The 19,089-nt window shown below is 45.2% G+C and overlaps 1 protein-coding gene and 1 long non-coding RNA gene across 3 annotated transcripts in view; one reads left to right on the top strand and one right to left on the bottom strand.

Moving 5' to 3' along the window:
* The window catches only part of LOC135114341 (voltage-dependent calcium channel gamma-5 subunit-like), a 157,418-nt gene that overhangs the window by 71,181 nt on the left and 67,148 nt on the right, over positions 1-19,089 (bottom strand). For both annotated transcript variants that reach the window (XM_064030250.1, XM_064030257.1), the window contains exon 2: positions 13,182-13,315. The gene's annotated coding sequence lies outside the window, so the exon portion shown is untranslated. The remainder of the gene's footprint in view (positions 1-13,181; positions 13,316-19,089) is intronic.
* Positions 1-19,089, top strand: part of LOC135114359 (uncharacterized) — a 144,478-nt gene that overhangs the window by 41,904 nt on the left and 83,485 nt on the right. The gene's annotated exons all lie outside the window — the stretch shown is intronic.

The following is a 19,089-nucleotide window of genomic DNA, read 5'->3' on the forward strand; positions in this document are numbered from 1 at the left end:
GATTAATGGGGTTCTTATGGCTATTTATTAACATTGATGGTGCTGGAGCCTTGTTAAACTATCAATTGAATAATGCAAATATGGAGCACCAATAACTTCCACTGTGGTCAAAACACGAATCCGAAACATAACTCGTCTACTAGAGTGAAAAGGGCATAGGGGTCTGCTGTACCATCCTCCTCTTTACTTCACGGTGGGCATAAAAACTTGTTTGTTATTGCACGTGACCGCCATCCATCAGACAAGCATCTCTCCGTGCGGCGAGGCCAGGAGGAGACTTCCGAGAACGACGGCAATGTTTTAGCGCGCGGTGGTCGTCCTCTTGTGACCGTGGTACTCAGACCGGTATTCAGAAACGCTTTGCTGTCTCACCACGACTATTTTCACACAGAGTCCACAGAGATGACTAGCCAGGTTCTTAAGAGTATTTCTCATTTTAATAGAGTAGAAATATTGCTAATCTGTAACTACAACCGTAAAACTTCAACCGTGAAATTTCAACTAGTGTCTTTTGAGTGTCTTTTGAAGGCAGTCGTGGTGCGGACAGAAGTGTTTCAGAATATGGTCCTCACTCCGCGAATCACCAGGTGAGGGCGGCAGGCTCCAGCAGGCAGCGGTGGCGGAGTCTTGCGGCGCGTGTACCGGGATGGTGTGTATACAAAAAAAAAATCCTGGAGCGGGGCTTGTGTGTGGCTGTAAAATTATATGGCTACTTCCTCAGGCGTTACGGACGGAAAAGATATTCTCTCTCTCTCTCTCTCTCTCTCTCTCTCTCTCTCTCTCTCTCTCTCTCTCTCTCTCTCTCTCTCTCTCTCTCTCTCTCTCTCTCTCTCTCTCTCTCTCCCCATCAGCTCGCGGGCAAAATGTTAGTTCATTCGTGGTTCAGGGTGTTTTCTCGGTGGGAGAGGTAGCGCTTTGCTTTCCCTAATCGGAGCATATGATCTCGTTGTTACGGCCCAGTACCTGCCTGTCTCTCTCTCTCTCTCTCTCTCTCTCTCTCTCTCTCTCTCTCTCTCTCTCTCTCTCTCTCTCTCTCTCTCTCTCTCTCTCTCTCTCTCTCTCTCTCTCTCTCTCTCTCTCTCTCTCTCTCTCTCTCTCTCTCTCTCTCTCTCTCTCTCTCCATCTATTTGCCTGTCAAAATTAAATGATTAAATGTCTCACACACACACACACACACACACACACACACACACACACACACACACACACACACACACACACACACACACACACACACACACACACACACATACACAAAATGAATTTTTCTTGTGCTTTACGTAAAATATTGTAAGCAGAATTTTATAAAACTATTTATTTATCGAGTGAATGTTACTCAGTTGGATGAGTAATTGCCATCACGTGTGATTGCTCGACTCTTGCCAGCACCGGATTGCCCCTTGTTCTCTCTCAGCTGTACTTTTTCAACTTCATGACTGCCAATATGAACAAACCGTTTACCATTATTTATTATTAAAACACACACGCACTCACACACACACACACACAGACACACACACACACACAGACACACACACACACACACACACACACACACACACACACACACACACACACACACACACACACACACACACACAGGAATCGAGTCTCCGTGCTGTGGTCTCTGAAGAATTAGTATTTATTAAAACATGTATGCACTTCTTGAAAATATTTTTAGTGTTTGGCCTCAAGATAGTGGACCGTGTATATGTAAAAAGTTGTGCCGTCTTATCTCAACAATGTTTCATAAACCTTTAGAGAAAGTTATTATTAGGGTTTTCAAGGGTGTTTTTTTTTTTTGACTCAAGTGATAGTTTAACAATGATTCTATATTATCAGTAGGAAAAATACTTAAGAGAACTCGACTAATTATCTTTGTGGCATTTGAAAATAGGGAATGAAGCGTTTAAAAACACGATTTATTGATTAATGAAAAAAATCTTGTGGCAAATATTCCCCTGGAGCTTTAATTTCCTGTTCGCAGCAAGTGATGTGTGTGTGTGTGTGTGTGTGTGTGTGTGTGTGTGTGTGTGTGTGTGTGTGTGTGTGTGTGTGTGTGTGTGTGTGTGTGTGTGTGTGTGTGTGTGCCATGGGATCAGATTCTTTGGTATCCGCCTGACGACACACTGCAGCTGTCCCTCGTCTTCCATAAACCCACGCTGCCTTTGATCACGCGGAGTAATTTCCTCTCAAGTCTGCACTTTATTGTATGTTATGAAAAGGTGAATTATTTGTGCGTTTCGGGATGCAGGGGCTATGTGAAATGAAACTCATAATTTTGCTTTATTTGACAGACTGCGGCGCTGGACTTGTGATGTTGCTTTGTAATGTTGATGTGAATGGTGTCATCTCGTCTCGTGTACTGTTGTGAATGCTGGATAATTTACATTGCAAATCCTTGTTGTCTTCATCAATATGGTAATTCAGTATTTTTTATATAAAGGTGACGTATTGTATTTCTTGTTGGACGCGAGTGATATACAACACTGACAACACTACAACATATTTCCCCCCACACAGGACTTTACATTTCGTTGATATTTCAAAAGGAGTTTAGTGCTCTGACAGGGAGATGATTTATGACTCTCTGCTCAATATGATAATTCAGTCTTTTTATAGTGACTGTAATTCTTGTTGGACGTGAATAGTGTGCAGTATAAGATATTTCCCCCGAACAGTACTTCACCACCTAATATTTCACAAGGACTTTACTACTCGGACCAGAAGGGAAATTACGGCTTTCAACTCTGGGATCAGGGGAGTGAGCGGCGGGAAGCGAATGAGGTGAATGGATGGTTTTGTCTCGGTCGAGTCACCGGTGAGGCATCGCCAGGCGGGCTGGGGACGCATATCAGTACTAGAGGCAGACACGAGAGTGAAGGTCTCGTGTGGAATGATGAGGTGCACGTCTGGGAAATCATCGTGAAGCTGGATTACATCATCAGTCTACTGGAGGATGATGTCAATGTTGATCTGCCTTTGTCGTGCCTGCCCGGAGGCTGAGGGAACATCAAGACTATAGTCTCCATCAGTGTTGCAGTGCAGTGTGCCGTGGAGGTGCCCAGTTGATGGATGGCGCCATTACCCACAAGATCCACCAGCAGACTCTATAGAGCACGTTTCGTCCACGCAGAATGCTGTCATTGCCTCTGATAAGAGAAACATGCAATCTGTAGGAGTCTCAAGAAAGCGTGTCATAGATTATCCCCTGAAGTATTGTGATATTTTGGGACTTGCAAGGAACATTGAACTGGGAAGTGTACTCTGGAATAAAACTGTGAAGAGTGTATACATGGTGCGTCTGTTGTTCTCTATTCATGTCGCGACGTGTCTGTCATTGGTGTTATGTCGCTAACTTTGTAAGTGGCACTGCTGTCTTTACCTAGAGACCTGGGAGTCTAGGGATAACTTTCGCCATTGTGCCTAATAGACAAACTCAAGTGTTTGGGTGTAAAAATGTATTGGCCATGCATCAAATCAACAAAGCCTTCATAAGACTGAGTCTAGACATGTTTCTGTCTATTTGTCGATCCATCTGTCTATTTTTGTCTCTTTTCTCTGTCTGTCTATCTGTTTATACTGTTGCCTCCATCGCTCGTTATATCGGAAGCAACGCACTTCTCGGAATTCCGATCTGTTTTACCAGGTTGTTTTGAGAGAATTAGCAGCGAAGACTAAGGAGAACATCGCAAAGCTCGAGGATTTTGTAGCAGGAAATAGCAACTCGAGTGTGCTGAGAGGAGCCGAGAGTCTGACGCGGGGAGATGCTGAATGTGGCTTGCTTGGAGGAGGCTGGGGGATTGACTTGAGTGTTGTGTGAATCGACCGTCCTTCCTTGATGATGATGATGATGATGATGATGATGATGATAATGTGTGTGTGTGTGTGTGTGTGTGTGTGTGTGTGTGTGTGTGTGTGTGTGTGTGAATCGTTAAATCGTTTTGAAATGTTATATCTTTCCTGTCATAAGTCCGCCATTCTCTCTCTCTCTCTCTCTCTCTCTCTCTCTCTCTCTCTCTCTCTCTCTCTCTCTCTCTCTCTCTCTCTCTCTCTCTCTCTCTCTCTCTCTCTCTCTCTCTCTCTCTCGTATACAACAGTCCACACAACAAATATGAACAAAGACACTACATCTCGTGAGCACCCACCCATCCACCCACCCACCCACACCCCGCGCAACCATTCATCTACACCACGTTATTTCCATTGAATCATAGCGGCGTGAAGTATAGAGAGCACCAGCAAAGGTAAGAGTTGGCGAGGCGAGGAGGGAAAGGAAGGAAGGAAGGAAGGGAGGGACGGGAAGCGAATCGAATACAGCAGTTATTCACACAGGAAGAAAACGGTGCATATTGTAATCCTATAGCTGACGCGCGACACTGTTGCTATCACCACCACCATTAAGGCGACAAAGGGAGACTATTATAGACTGGGAGTGAAAGGTTACGTCGTGGGGATGGGGTGAGAGGAGGTGATGGAAAGCCCACACGTATCCTATTCCTACCTACTTCTGCCTCACCTCACTCACCGCGAACCGCCAAGTAGCAAAGCCTCATGAAACTTGGGAAAGGAGGCGATAAAGATTGATTTAAGAAAGAGGCAAGAAGGAGTATGGTTTGAAATAGAGTAGAAGGTGACTGTGGAATCGACCTGGTAATCAGTTTGTTATTGCCGAGTCAGTAGGAAGGTTTAAAGCGGTGGTTCCCAAACCTTCTTAAATTCATGCGCCTTTCCGGGAGATTTTGAGAAATTCATTTATCCTAGCGCTTGGACGATTAATGGTAAAAAGAAAAGAAAAAAACATGAATATTTAAAGTTTTTCTCTAGCTTTAAGAGTGAAAAAAAATATATATAAATAGAGGAATAAAGATACCAAGCCTCTATTGTAAATATAGAAAATGGCAACTCGATCCAAATCTACAAATAAAATAACAGGTGAATATAGGCAGGTATGTTTTATACTGGAACTGCTGTATGTAGACCCGCTGGCTTCTTGCAGCTTCCCTTGTGTTTGTATGGTGTTATGTGTAGGTGAGGGACTGAGGGAATGAGGGTCTGATGTTGCAATGGATCAAAGACACCAGCTGGTCCCTCTTGTCAACATTCGTTTTACTGCCGCCCTCATGTCTCTCCTACGTTCATGTCAGCGGGAAAGGGGAAGGCTACAAGGCTGCATAGGGTCCCTTGTTGGTTTATGGAGGGATAGAGACCGGCGGAGTAGGGCGTGGTAGGGGAAACACTGGCGGATCTGTAGAGTATGGTGTGGTAGGAATGTGTGGTGATGGGAATAAGGCGTGGTAGGAATGTGGCGGAATGGAATAGGAATAAGGTTTGATGAGAAAGGAAGATGAGTTTGGTGTGGTAGAAATACGGAGGAATGGAATGGATTGGGGCGTGATGGGGAGGCAGTGAGGGTTTAGATGGAGTAGGGTGTGGTAGGAAGGGGCGGAATGGGATAGAATGATAAGGGACAGGAAGTCAGATGTGATGGGAATGTTGCGGAATGTGACAGGAATAGAGCGTGATGAGGAAGGAAGAGTTTGTTGTGGTAGGGATGGGGCGGAATGGGATAGGAATAGGGCGTGATGGAGAGGGACGGGGGATTCGGTGTGATAGGAATGGGAAGGAAGGGGATAAGAATGGGGAAGATGGCTGCCTGGCTGGTTTGTACACTCCCTCCTAAACGTAAATAAGGGGAAAATATATAATAAGGAAAGGCAACTAGTGTCTGTGTGCATGGCTGCATGACGCCGTTCCGCTGCCTCGTGTAAGAGTATTCAGGACCTGCAGGCTTTCCCGTACCATCGCCAGGCCTGCTTTCTTGGCGAAGGGAAGAAGCCAGCGTCAGGTTTATGTCGCCGCTTTTGCTGCAATGTATCTTTTGTATGTTTTGTGGCGGAGCTGCGAGGGTTGGTGTGACGGAAGGAGGAGGGAAGGGAGGGAAGGTAAGTTTTTCCTCGCCGGTTTCCAGCGAGTCATAAGTCAACTGTGGCAAGTCTCAGTTCAAGTCTCAAGTCATATTTCAATTAGTCTTACTGAAGTCACAAATGCCATATACGAGAGAGAAATTAAATTGTAACTCGAGGTTAAGTCACCCGGTCGCATCCTCATCTCCGCGCCAGGGTGCAGTGAAGGCACGCGCAGCACCGCACTGGGGCGCCCGGAGGCAGTAGTTGGTAATGGTAATGGTTTGGCTGAAAGGTTGACTGCACATCCATCCGTTCCGCTTGTTTCCCTTCACGATGGCCACTTGGACGGCGTTCTTTTGTTTTTTTCTTTTACTATGAATATTTCCAGAGGCAAAAGAGATAAGTATTTTCTTTCCATCGATAATATAGAATTCTTGTTAATCTAGCATGAGAATAGTGAAAATACTTTTGAAAACTCCTATAACGTCCACTAGAGCCTGTTGAAAGTGGCGGGGATGAGGCGCCAAAGTGTTTCAGAGTACGATCAATGGAGTGAAGAGAAGTAAATGAATATCCCTTGAATATCCGCGACCACCTGCCTAAGACTGTGGGAGCTGGAAGCCGCCGCCGCCGCCGCCGCCGTGAGACTGACGCTAAGGGCGGGTTGGGACCAATGGTGGAATCCGTCTCAGCTGTGGGGTTGGGGCCGGTAGCTCCCAAGATTGCGAGCTTCTTTGAGTTTCATGCTTTCTGATTCAGACGGGGAGTTGCGGCACGCGTCCCTGTCAGCAGTGAGTGGAATATTTCTTTCACGTGTCAAGGAGTGTGGCCGAGGGCACGAAAAATGAAGAAAACAAAAAGCGTCGCTCAATATGCTGCTCCCCTGAAGTTAATTATTGGAGATTCCAGAATGTAAGCGAACTTAATTTGAGAGATGTCTTGATGCTCCTCTTTTAAAACAGATCAGGCAACTTATGTGAGCGATGTGTGTGTGTGTGTGTGTGTGTGTGTGTGTGTGTGTGTGTGTGTGTGTGTGTGTGTGTGTGTGTGTGTGTGTGTGTGTGTGTGTGTGTGTGTGTGTCATAATAAACGATGCCGCTCAAGCAACAGGACGCAGCGCTGAGAGTGAGCCAGAGCCATCAGAGTCTGGCCTGGTGCAAGGACATGAGCAAGACAAGAGGAAGGTGATCTGAGGGACAAGAGAGGCCGGGTGTTGGGTGCTGCTGTTGCTGGGCCGAGTGTTCCATTTCCTCCCGCGTGAGAGAGAACGCTCCCCCGAGGCGCTGGGATAATGTGGCAGCAAACACTGGAATTGCGAGGCCGAAAAAGCCACCAGAGATATGAATTAGATTTGAATCCATCCTCAGGGGAAAGAATCAGTGCGTTAACATTACTGTTTTTACTTGCAACTTTCACTAATGTTATAAGTTTTCGACCGCATTTTTCTTTCAAAGGGAATTGAGCGGTAGGGAACATCCATCCTTAGTTGATGAACGACAGTAAATAATTTCAAGAACCTGTGAAATCCGCAGCTGTTAGAAATTATTAGTGCTTCGCATCGCTCCAGCCTTGCATCGCTTATGGCTGTCTGGCAATACTTTCATACCTCACTTGAGCTTAGCCTTTTGAACAGCATACTTCATAATGTACCCTTGACTCTCTCTCTCTCTCTCTCTCTCTCTCTCTCTCTCTCTCTCTCTCTCTCTCTCTCTCTCTCTCTCTCTCTCTCTCTCTCTCTCTCTCTCTCTCTCTCTCTCTCTCTCTCTCTCTCTCTCTCCTAATCGGAACTCTCAGTATCTTCGCCAGTTATTTTGGGCTCTTTAAAATATTTGCATTCTTTCTCTGGAGGCGAGGTCACGAGGGAGTGGCGGGAGAGTGAGTGGGTGCCTAATGCCCTCTTGACCTGCTCCTCGCTGCTGGAAACTGATCCTTTTTCGCCGTGAAACGAGAGCAGCCACGTAATGGGTGTGTTAGGCGCCACGGGGAACGAACGCCGCCCCGCGATGCTCTATATGCCTTACTTCACCTTACCTTGCCACCACCACCACCACCACCACCACCACCATTATCGTCTTCTCCAAGGTCGTTAAGGGAGGCCTTACTATTCCACGTCTTTAAAAAATACTAGAGGGAGATAGACAAATATGTAGATATATAGATAGATAGGGAGATGGATAGAGTTGATACATAAAAAGATATAGATGAATAGATAGATAAATACATAGAAATATACATAGCTAGATAGATAAATTGAGAGAGAGAGAGAGAGAGAGAGAGAGAGAGAGAGAGAGAGAGAGAGAGAGAGAGAGAGAGAGAGAGAGAGATACATATAGACAGATGAACGCGAACATTAAAAAGAGATTTGAATAAGGCGGCTCGCAATATCTGTTAGTGCGGTAATTTCGCCTCGCCACAGCTGTATGCTCAATGACTCGTGCCTTATGTTCCTCTAATGACACTTGGGCCTGTATTTTGAAACGCTTTAGGGCAACATTCTAAGGGGACATAGATGGATATGGCTGGGATCACCTGTCTTTAGGTTGCATAATCTTACTCTGTCCTGTCCTGTGTCCGGACCCCTGCATGTGGTAAGCTTTAGGCACACTTGTCACTATCGAATATGTGCAGGCTGAATTGGCGAAAAAGGAAAAATATGTTGAATTTTTGAGTTATGAATAATAAAATGATAAAGGCTGGCTGCATATATTAGTTACGAATAGTGATATAATCCTAAAGCGTATAACAAGCAAGGTGTTAGACGCGCAGGTTGCCGGAGTGCGGTGGTACATCCCTCAGTCCTCGTGACCGCGACTATATGAAGTCATGTTCTCCTGACTTCCTGAGAGGAAATGCACTGTAGTGTAATGTGTATTCCAGCAGTGCGTTATAAATGCTTTAATACATCGTCAGTTCAAATTAAATTGCTAAATTAATTGATCATAAGCTTTCTTTTAACTTTCGTCTAGGGTCAGTGTTATTGACAGAATATTATTGACTCACCACACAGAATCATGAACTACAACATAATTATTTCTCAAGTTGGAGGTGGCGTGTGAGACGCCTGGCCCGCCTTCCTCTGCTTCCGCCGCCGCCTCCGCCGCCGCCCAGGAATAGCTCTTCCATAGCGATCCGGCGCGTGGGCGCACCAATGAAATTACCTCTGCACAAGACCCTGCTGATGGCTGCCTCTGATACATACAGATGGCCCACCGCCCGGGACTCGTACGCCGGCAAGTAAGATGATGCTTCACCGGCGCACGGCACACACCACACGCCACACGCCTCTGGTATTCGCTACTCCGCCGCGCGCTGTTTATGGCGGCGTGATGCAGTGCAATGCTGCGTGACGGTGGCCAGGGGGATGCAGCCCAGGGATGAAGAGGGAAGGTCACTATAACGCCTCTCTCTCTCTCTCTCTCTCTCTCTCTCTCTCTCTCTCTCTCTCTCTCTCTCTCTCTCTCTCTCTCTCTCTCTCTCTCTCTCTCTCTCTCTCTCTCTCTCTCTCTCTCTCTCTCTCTCTCTCTCCGCCAACCAAGGATCCAGGTCAAGAGAGGTCACACACACACACACACACACACACACACACACACACACACACACACACACACACACACACACACACACACACACACACACACACACACACACACACACACACGTGGCCAAACAAGGATCCAGGTCAAGACAGGTCACACACACACACACACACACACACACACACACACACACACACACACACACACACACACACACACACACACACACACACACACACACACACACACACACACACACACACACACACACACACACACACGTGGCCAAACAAGGATCCAGGTCAAGACAGGTCACACACACACACACACACACACACACACACACACACACACACACACACACACACACACACACACACACACACACACACACACACACACACACGTGGCCAAACAAGGATCCAGGTCAAGACAGGTCACACACACACACACACACACACACACACACACACACACACACACACACACACACACACACACACACACACACACACACACACACACACACACACACACACGTGGCCAAACAAGGATCCAGGTCAAGACAGGTCACACACACACACACACACACACACACACACACACACACACACACACACACACACACACACACACACACACACACACACACACACACACCTGCCGTCATGTTAGAGGTGATGACTGGAGGGAATTAGCATAATCCCAGGGCTCAGTCCAAGTGGAGCCTCGCTGAACTTGGCCTCCACGGGAGACACGCGGACCGTCGCCTCTCACCCAGCTGTGTCCACCCTGGGTCGGGGGCTGCACGGCGACGGAGGGCAGTGTCCCTCACAGTGATAGGACACTTGCTTGGGCGGAAGTGTCTTTTCAGTGGCCATACCCCCGTCACCTTCCCGTGACGCGTGGGCCAGTGTGTGGCCAGTAGTGGCCTGGCCTCGCCGGCAGTAGTGGCAGGTGGTGGTGGTGGTGGTGGCAGGGTGCGGCGGGGAACCTCCCGCAGCAGACTCCCGCCCTTGTGGTTTTTGCTTTCCCAACTTCCGAATAAGTTCTCGTGAATAATGAATTAACTTACTGTATATTTTTATGGAAAACATCCTATCATTATTTCAGGCGTTTCGTCGTGCACGAAGGAAACTTTCAGAACTTCATGCTGCCTGATGAAAGTGAATGCCAAAGTGTTAGCGTGGCGCCGCCTGGAGTGAGGCGGCGCCTCGTGTCACACGCATCTTTAAGAGGACACTTCAGCAAACGACATGCGTGTGTTTTGGTGCAGGCAGACCGCCCACGCCTGCCTGAATCAAAGGCTTACCGCGGCACGCTTGTGTGCTCCTTGCAGCCTGCCGGATGCTGTACCATCGGGCTTGTGTGCTCACGGGACCAAAACCGGTCACGTGTCTATTGACATCTGTCGGGGGCAAGATGCTCCAGGTACGAGGAATCAGGCCGTTAAACCAGGCAGCAGCAGGGCAGGGCGGGACGCGCACACCGCCACCAGATGGAGGTGCGGCCTTACCATGACCCTCACCCTATCGCCTGCCTTCCCTGTCACCCTTACCTGCTCCGTTTGACTGCTCAAAATGAATTATTGAAAGGGTTACCTAGCATCTCCTCCTCTGCCTCTTCCTCCTCCTCCTCCTCCTCCTCCTCCTCCTCCTCCTCCTCTTCCTCTTCCTCTTCCTCTTCCTCTTCCACCTCCTCCTTCTCTGCACTAGCAATGGTATTTTACCGATGAGTACGTGAGGTAATAGTAATATATCACTTGCATCTGGTAGTTGTCACCCCACACTTGGACAAACAACGGGGTCTGTCATCTGTAATGCATTGACATTTGAACATAACTGAAGCACAGTCTCCAAAACATTGAAAAGTCACGTAGTTTGCGTGTCCCCACATAATCTCGGTCTCTCTCTCCCCTGAATCACTGAGGAGCAGATTATGAAGTAAACTTTTTTTTTTTCCCATTCACTAAACAATGTCCAGGAAGCAACGACCTCCACGAATTTGTGAATAAGTGATGCAGGTAAATATACAACAAGAGTCTCCGGAGAATAGTGTTTTATGACATCATTTTTAGTCTTTCCGAATCATTGAGCTGAGTTGTGTTGCATTGAAGATAATAATATATATGAGACACCACGCCTCTGCCTTAAAGATTATGTTCTAGTGCTATTACTACTACTACTACTACTGCTGCTGCTACTACTACTACTACTACTACTACTACTACTACTACTACTACTACTACTACTACTACTACTACTACTACTACTACTACTACTACTACTACTTAAGTAATAACAGTAGTAGTAGTAGTAGTAGTAGTAGTAGTAGTTGCAGCAGAAGTGATTACCGGAAGAGCACTGCAGAATATACACTTGATGCAAAAGATAACTAAAAACAACGAGGAGGAAGACTCGGTTACTGGCTTCCCATGGTAATTTCACACTCGATAAAGCAAAGAAAAAGTAATGTGTGTGTGTGTGTGTGTGTGTGTGTGTGTGTGTGCAACCTCATATTTGGGGGGTAAAATCTTCTCGGCTGTAAGGACATATCATTATTATTGTTATTATTATTATTATTATTATTATTATTATTATTATTATTATTATTATTATTATTATTATTGTTACTATTATTATTGTTATCATTATTATTATTATTATTATTATTATTATTATTATTATTATTATTATTATTATTATTATTATTATTATTATTACCACCCCATCATCAGAATGACTTTAGCCACCGTCAGCACCACCACCACCGCCATCCGCATAAATAACCCATGCATCAAGGACAGACCGTCATCGCGGCAGCAGGAGGAGCACCAGCAGCAGCAGCAGCAGCAGCAGCAGCAGCAGCAGGAGGAGGAGGAGCAGCAGGAGGAGCAGGAGGTGGCGGCTGGACGGGGCATTAAGCCAAGTCTGGTGGGGCGCGGCAACGTTCGATACGAGGCGGCTGGTGGTCGTGATCTCAGGGGTCGTCACGCGTTAGGTCGGGTCTGGCCATCTCGTAGTAATGACGGGAGCCGGCAGCCGCGGGTGATGGCTCGGGAAGTTACGGTTCATTAGCTTGACTTGTCGGTGGCTTGGGTTGAGAATACTGAAGGAACGTGTCCGTCTACTTTGACTTGAAATAACCAACTTGATCCTTGTAATGTTAGGGATGACTGTTACGAGTAATAACATTTTAAGGAGTGGAGATAAAACTGTAAACGTTTGAAGTTTTATTGTATTTTTAGCGTGAAGGAGACTGGGCAAGGGCACACACACACACACACACACACACACACACACACACACACACACACACACACACACACACACACACACACACACACACACACACACACACACACACACACACACACACACACACACACACACACACACGAAAGAAAAGAAATAAAAATAAATAAATAAAATAAATAAATAAATAAATAAAAATGACTAAAATAAGAAAAAATCAAATAAAAGTCTGCTAATTTGCCGCTTATAAAAGTTAAGATAGAAGGAAAAATTTCACACACAAATCTGAAACTGAAAGGTCTTCACTCCCCTCTTTTGAAACAGTTAAAATCATAGAAAGGCGGAAACAAACCAACAGTGATCTCCAAAGTTTATAAGTAAGAGGCATCAAAGTGTGAAAGTACTGGCTAACTCTTGCCTTAGTGAGATGGACAATACGCCATCCGATCGTGTGTTAAGAAATCAGTATATATTAAACTCACTTGTGTTCTCGAAAGTAATGATTCTTTGGACAGGTTTTAGTAGAGGAACGAAGCTGTAGTGTTTGTATTGTCCTCTGCTTGTACTTCACGTAGTCACTTTTACTTGTACAACTTCACTTCATGTTTTCTTAGTTCTGAAAAGAAAAATGTTTTGTTGGATGTTTGCCTCGAGAGGAACGAAGATCTACTCTTATTATTAATGCGTCTCTTCCTCTGTTTTACATAACCAACCTTATCCAAACAAAGCTGCTTTCAGGTGAGCGAAGATAGACTATACTCTCTCTCTCTCTCTCTCTCTCTCTCTCTCTCTCTCTCTCTCTCTCTCTCTCTCTCTCTCTCTCTCTCTCTCTCTCTCTCTCTCTCTCTCTCTCTCTCTCTCTCTCTCTCTCGTGATCAATTTTATTACTTCTCTCTCTCTCTTCCAAAGTCGTTCGGGACTTGTTCATTCGTGTCCGCCTTGCATTGTAGTGGCAGATGGGAAGCCGTGGGTCCGTGGGTCGAGAGTAACGTGTTGGGTACAGCTCGGAGTCAGAGCGGTGCTTAAGAGTAAGGGTCGTATTCTCAAACGTTTCGGCGTCTTATCTCGACGGTATCAGCAGGCTGTAGTGGAAGTTACTGCAGTTTCCAACGGTGTTTTCATGTTTGCAATGATAGTTTAACGAGAATTCCGCATCATTAACGGAAAATACCAACGAGAGCCTCATTAATTATCTCTGTGGCTTTAGGAAATACTCGGGGTCATGATGAGAGAACACAGCGTTTGAGGAAATATAAACCGAAGGACTGCCGCCACACATAACTTGGGTGTGTATACGTGTGTGTGTGTGTGTGTGTGTGTGTGTGTGTGTGTGTGTGTGTGTGTGTACTGTGTGTGTGTGTGTACTAAGGTGTGAAGCGCTGGGCAGTGTGGGGCGGTGCGTGGGTTGCCTGGTGAACCTTTGCGGAAGTCGTTTGTCTCTGCGTTGGCCTGTTTTTCATTTTTCCCGTGATATAAATTCATGGACTGCGGCAAGCCCCGTGGCGTTTAATGGGCGATAGGACTTGTGTTTTTGCACTTTACTTTTCCCTTTGTGGTCCAAGATGCAGGGGAGATTGTGTGGGGACGCTGGGTACGTATTTTGAAACGGTTTATGTTCTCGCTAAGACTTATTTTTCAAAAGACTACCGAAATTATTATCCGGGTTTTCGTGGCTGGTTTTTTCCAATTAATGATGTAGAATGATTCTTAATGTCACTAGAATTATGAAAATATTCTTGGTGTGGGAACGCTAGGCACGTATTTTGAAACGGTTTATGTTCTCACAAAGACTTATTTTTCAAGGGCTACTGAGATCGTTATCCGGGTTTTCGTGGCTCTTTTTCCCATTAATGACATAAAATATTTGTTAATTTGTTTCTAGAATTACGAAAATATTCTTAAAAATCTCGGTGACTTCGACTATAGCCAGTTGAATGTTGTGAAGATTATACACCGGAAATTTTGAGAATGCTGCACCTTTTCTGAAGTGCATCTCCACATCAAGCTTGGGTTCTCGTGGGTGTCTTTTCCCAGTGATGACTCCCATACCTATTGAATTATCACTGGAATTATGAAAACTTCCTTGAAAATTCCAGTGACTTCGACTACAGCATGTTAAAAGTAGTGAAGATTGTACACTGAAAAGTCTGAGGATACGGACCCGAATTGGTGGACATCAAACTCCCTGGCGAAGTATCATGCTTTTTTATCGAGGTCTTATTCCCAGCAACTGTATTCGCTGTTACGATGGAAAAGTGATCAAGCCAAGATACCCCAAGAACAACATAGGCCTTTCTTAGATAGTTCTTTTTTTTTTTTTTGGAATGGCATTATGACCCGGGTTTTTTTTTCTTTACTCCATTTTTTGTTTCTTTATTTGGTCTACCCAATAAAAAAAAAATATTCTGCCTTGTCTTTTACCGTCAGATGCGAACCTGTACCTCCATTTTATCTACCTTGATCATGTCCACATATATTTCATTTCAAAGTCACGTTCCATTACATCAACTATACTCTCCGCTATTACGAGGTACAAAATAATTCTGCGTTGCCTTTCAGTATCATGAGCGGCAGACCGGAGCTTCCATTATACTCGTGGTACTTGTGTGTGCATCTAGATTACAAGGTCACGCCGCTTGACATTCTCCGCAGAGGTGTAGTGAGTGGCTCCCAGCAGTGGCACGCGAGGCTGAGGGTTGAGCGGACGTGTTCATGAGAGTGTGCTGTTCGAGACGTTTTAGATTCTCGTAAGGACTATTTTTCAGTGGGCGCAGAGATGATTAATCGTGTTTTCATGGGTGTCTTTTTTTTCATTGATTATGCAAAACCTTTTTATTTTCTCACGGGAATCATGAAAATACTCTTAAAAACCACAATAATTTCCACTGCAATTTGTTAAGAGTGTAGATGCTTGTTAAAGTATCAGTAGAATCGTAAAAACTATATCCCTGAACATAACATTAACTTGCACTACAGTCAGTTAAAGGTACAGAATCCTTGTTAAGTAAACGCTGTATAGAAACACGAAAACATCCTTGAATAAGCAAATAACTTCCACTGCAGTCTCTTAACAGAAATAAGATCTTGTAAGACTACTACTAGAATAATGATCACACCGTTGAAATTCTAAATAACTTGCCCTGGAGCCTGCTAAATGTATAGAATCCTCGTTAAATAAACCCTAAAATCGTGAAAACATCTTTAAATATCTCAATAACTTCCATCTATTTCATCCCCTTTACTGGTAAACTCTGGAACTCCCTGTCTGCTTTTGCATTTCCTCCTGCCTTTGACCTGAACTGTTTTAAGAGAACGTTTTCAAGAAACCAACCTCAAATTTTAGATACGCTATGCTCGTTGGCGACTGGGACCTTTAATGGGCCTTTTTTATTATCTTTCCGTTGCCCCAGGCCAGAGTCACCTTTTACATAACAAAAAGAAAAAAGATATGCACCTATTCAAAGCTGCAGAGATAAGGCGCTGCAACGTTTGAGAATGTGGTCCCCGTGTCCCCACAATAACGCGCTTATAATAATGATATGGGAAGCACTGGGGTCCCGTACGTATGCTGGTGCACTGGCTGACCTCATGTCCTTCCTCTCAGCTTGGCAAATATTGTGTTGAGAGCGCTCATGTTGAATTTGGCCGAGGCGCACAAAGGGTCAGGATCGCTGCGGTGCCTTTGTTTACTTCCTGCTTGATCCCCCTCTCTCTTCGACCCTCGCCCCGCCTCTCCCCGCCTCGCCCCGCTTCACCCCGCCCCGCCTCTCCCCGCCTCGCCCCCGCCTCGCCCCGAGTATTCAGACCAACGCACCAATTTCTTGAGGACGATGGAACGTGTTTTGTTGACCAAGAGCAATACGATGGTGACTGTGTGTGTGTGTGTGTGTGTGTGTGTGTGTGAGAGAGAGAGAGAGAGAGAGAGAGAGAGAGAGAGAGAGAGAGAGAGAGAGAGAGAGAGAGAGAGAGAGAAATTCTAATAAAAGTCTTGTATTTTCACTATTTTTTCTTGGTGAATCTGTGACTTTTTTCCCAGATAAAGCGTGAAAAAAATGCTTTATAATGGAAGATCACTACTTTTTTTTTTTTTATTTATTTTTTTTTTTTTTTTTTTTTTACCATTCGTGGATTTGGGCCAGACAGACGAAATGCGTTGGGCAAAACTCGTGAAAATGTTGTCTTGATATCACAGAATCAATTTCTCTGCCTAGCCAAGATTCGTGATGTTAATTCCAAACCGCATTCTGAAACATTTCGTGGTCTTATTTTGAGTTCCTTAATCTGTCTGTAGTTCAGTTTATTGTTTTTTTTATATCAAGAGTGTTTTCATGACTGCGGAAATTGTTTAATAAGAATTCTGCGTCATGGATAAGAAATACACCCACGGAAACGCAACTAATAATCTCTGTGACCTTTGAAAATTGCTATTGTGAGAGAATAAACCTTTTAGTAATATTGCCCTTTACCTCGTCTGTTTGTGGACAAGATTGATGAGAAAACGGGCGTGCAGTGAAAGCTCAGATGGGAGAATATTCTTTACCATATTAAGTGGTTATGATTATTATGATTATATTCACTCACTGTAATAATGTGACGGGAACCGAAGATAAATTATTGCATGTACAGATGTTGCGATTTAACACCAGTTTTCCTGCTCGTGCAACCAGAGTAATGCTTGTGTGAAGTATGAAATATTTCCCCGGAGACGTATTCGACGATAAGACTTATTCTGCACAGCTCCGGTTCAGGGAAGGGACCGAGAACAACAGTCAGTCAGTTTCGGAAAAAAATAATACTCGCTTTCAACAAGATACACGTCACCAGGAGGTATTTTTATTGCCTGTGCCTTCCTGTGTTTGCCCTCGAGTGTTTTTACAGCAGCGAGAATGCACCACGCGCCAGAGATAGTTGGTCGCTGCCATCAATATACGGGTAGGTATTGTAAAGAAGCCTTCTCTGCCCTGCCACCAATATACAAGTAGGAGGTACTGTCAGCAAGCCTCCGCAGCGCTGCCACCATTATGTTTGCAAGCCTCGGAGCCTCATACCTGTACAGTTGACTCTCGTGGTCCCTCACTCGCCCTTCATCGGGTCACTCCGAAGCCATGTACCCTTCCTCTTCCTGAATATTCTCCTGCATCATTCAGAGGGGCTGTGCTTTTGTGGCAAAGATGAGAGTCACTGAGAGTTGGTCCGTCAGGCATCTTCAATTTTTAAGCCTCTTTCTGCCGTTCCCAGAATTTTTTTTTTTTTTCCTGCTTTTATTTTTGGGGCTTCCTCGCTGCACGGACGGTCGGCATCACACGGATACCTCCTGTGATGGCCACGCTCCCCAAACCTCGCCCCTCACTAACACACTTTATTCTGCACTGACTCACATATATTTCGCCAGTGTTCTTTAAAGCGACTACCGGATGGGACATTTATTTATTTTTTTTTCAAAGTTTATCCGTCCTTTCCCGTCGCTTCTTGTTTCCTTGCCAAAGCCTCGCCGCCTAGACACGCCGCAGCACGTCTCAGGAGGGAGGGGCTTTGTCTGCGTCACACGTTTGAAGACCCTGTGATGTTTAAGTCTGACGGGATGACGGCAAAATACGCTAAGATGCAGTGGAATGAAAATAAGAAATGCACTTGATTTGTAAGAAGTAGATTATTTCACGGTGCACCAGGAAGAGCCGACAGCCAGCATGTCTTTCACCAGAGAATTTTTTCCTTCCTATGTTTTTTTTTTTCGTTGCTATTTTTACACGTGGAGAATTGTGCATGCGAGGGAGAGCGATTGATTTTCCGGGAGACGGGACCAGTTATCTTGCAGCCTCGCCGTCCGTACTAGGGCTGGCATGAGAGAGAGAGAGAGAGAGAGAGAGAGAGAGAGAGAGAGAGAGAGAGAGAGAGAGAGAGAGAGAGAGAGAGAGAGAGAGAGAGAGAGAGAGAGAGAGAGAGAGAGAGAGAGGTTTAATCCATTACTTTCAAACGAGTGGGGACAGTCAAACAAAACATGAGAAACAGAGAAAAATAACATAGTGTTCATTGTTAACAAGGACAAAACACAAACTTCAAATTACACACACACACACACACACACACACACACACACACACACACACACATTATAGATAGATAGATAGATAGATAGATAGATAGATAGAGAGAGAGAGAGAGAGAGAGAGAGAGAGAGAGAGAGAGAGAGAGAGAGAGAGAGAGAGAGAGAGAGAGAGAGAGAGAGAACCACTCCAACATTGATTGAGTTTAGAAGACCAGCAGACAGCCTCGTCACGTGCCTTGCTTTCACCTCATTGAAAGAAATCATAACAAAACGAACTGCAACAAGTGGATTCCAGTACATTAAGGGTTCCATTAGCCAATATTGCTAAGTCGGGTGAAGAAAAC

The sequence above is a fragment of the Scylla paramamosain genome, chromosome 2, assembly GCF_035594125.1.
Source record: "Scylla paramamosain isolate STU-SP2022 chromosome 2, ASM3559412v1, whole genome shotgun sequence".
Lineage (NCBI taxonomy): Eukaryota > Metazoa > Arthropoda > Malacostraca > Decapoda > Portunidae > Scylla > Scylla paramamosain.